Source organism: Macadamia integrifolia, unplaced genomic scaffold (genome assembly GCF_013358625.1).
Source record: "Macadamia integrifolia cultivar HAES 741 unplaced genomic scaffold, SCU_Mint_v3 scaffold31, whole genome shotgun sequence".
In the NCBI taxonomy this organism is placed as follows: Eukaryota; Viridiplantae; Streptophyta; class Magnoliopsida; order Proteales; family Proteaceae; genus Macadamia; species Macadamia integrifolia.
In genome coordinates, this window is record NW_024869204.1 from 751946 (window position 1) to 754063 (window position 2118).

At 38.8% G+C, this 2118-nt stretch overlaps 1 non-coding gene across 1 annotated transcript; it reads left to right on the plus strand.

The window, feature by feature from the left end:
• Positions 1 to 519: 519 nt before the first annotated feature.
• LOC122067759 lies at positions 520 to 621 on the plus strand. The gene has a single exon (XR_006136865.1). It is a non-coding gene; the product is annotated as a small nucleolar RNA R71 (small nucleolar RNA).
• The last annotated feature ends 1497 nt before the right edge of the window (positions 622 to 2118 follow it).

Sequence of the window (2118 nt, forward strand, 5' to 3'; positions counted from 1 at the left end):
AAGGGTTGAAAATTAGGACCTACTTGATTATTGGCTTGATTCCAAGAGAAGTTAGGATGGTTCCTCCATCCTGGATTATATATTTGACTATAAGGGTTGTTTTGGGACATGGCATTCACATTTTCAGGACCTATATTTAAACCATTCACACGAGAAATATTAAGGTACTCCTCCATCACATGAGTGGGAGATTGGCACCAACTACACATAGGCACATAATGATTTATTTGGTTCAATTGGGAAGGTCCTTTGACTACTATGGCTTTGAGTCACTTAATAAGACTTTCAACTTGAGCCTCTTTGGCCATAACACCTTCTACAAGGTAACCCTTATTTATCCTCTCAATTTCTTGAGTAGACTCCCATTCTCTAGTTTTCTCAGCCAATTCAACCAAAAAGTTCCAAGCGTCGTCTTTATCTGTAAAAGATGTAAAACCTTTGGGGCACATAGACTCTAACAACTACTTGGTCTGATAATCAATACCCTCATAAATGATTTGACAAAGTTGCCATGTATCAATTCCATGGTGAGGGCATTCCTGAAGGAGGTCCTTAAATTTCTCCGTTGGAGAACGACTCACTAGGTTTCTGTCTGAATTGAAGAATGTCACTCCTGAGTTTATTAGTTTTATGCAAAGGAAAGAATTTTTTCAGGAAGACTAGAGTAAACCATCCCATGTGGTAATGGAATTGGTAGGCAGACCACAGGGCCATTTCTTAGCTTGGTCCTTGAGCGCAAATGTTATGAACCTCAATCTTACAGCATCATCAGTCAACTGTGGACCTTAATCAGAACACAAACCTCCTCAAATTCCATAAGGAATAGATATGCATCCTCAGAGGGCAGCCCATGGAAGTGGGGCAACATAGTGATGTTCTGAGATTTGAGCTCAAAATTATTGCCCTGGGGTTGTGGTAGAACTATCCAGGAAGGTTGGGCTACTCTAGCAGGGTAAAACCTATCTTTCAGAGATTTAGGTGGTGGGTTTGGCTGTTGGTATCCCATATTGAAAGGTATTGATGAGAGCATAGGTATTGGGTCACTACTTATTGGATCTCTTCTTTTTAACCGATTCTCAGTATTACGTACCCCATAGCACTCATGCAACAGAAAACTACCGACGATTAGAGTACGACAAGCACAAAAGAATGGAAAGAAAAACTTTTTTTTTTATATTTATTTTTTGATTTTTTTAATTTTAATTTTTGGGGGCTTTTTGGGAGCTTACCGACAGGGATCTGGGGTTGCTCAATTCGATTCCTGTGGTACTACTACAGGGCGAAACCTATCTTTATCATACTGTGAGGCTTGGCGACCTCCATCGATACAATTATTATTGCAAGTTGTTCTTCTCAGCAATTCAATAAAAGAAAAACAAAAACAAAATAAGGCAAACAAAGCACTCCAATTTACCAAAAGAAAGTGAAAAATAACATGGAACTGTCTCCCCGACAACGGCGCCAAAAACTTGTTAGGATTTAAAATGTAACCGCAAGTGTACGGATCAGTGTAGCTAATAGGTCGAACATAAGGAGAGCAACCACTTTATTTTAGGCTTCTTCTAGTAATGCAAAAGTGTACAAATTCATTATGGTGATCTAGTTCTAACTACCAACCTAACACAAGTGCATCTAAAAGCAACCTAACCATTCACATCTAGGAATTTAAATACTCAAACCACGTAATTAAAAAGCAAATAAATGAGAATAAAAGTGCTGAAAAGTAAATAAATAAAACAAAAGGGAAAAAAGCTAGAGAGAGGCACACAAGTAGGTATCTTTACTTTGCTCGAGGGATACACCATAAACAATATGAGCTTCCCTACTTGACTAGAGAGTACTCTTATAGGGGCTTATCTGCTTGGCATTTGGGGAAGGGGATGCAATATAAATAATCAAAGAAAAAGGATGGTTCCATAGCTAGAGAGGGGCAAAGCCAACACATGCATCTATCCAAAGACCTTGGGGGAAGGGGAAAGCATCAAAGTAAAAACTAAAATTTAAATCCTACTTTAAGAATGAAGGGGTAGCAAGAAGAGGGAATGAGAGGGGGGGTGAGAAGACTACTGAAGAAGCCTACTTACTTGAACTCCAATCCTTGAACTGAAAACTTTATCT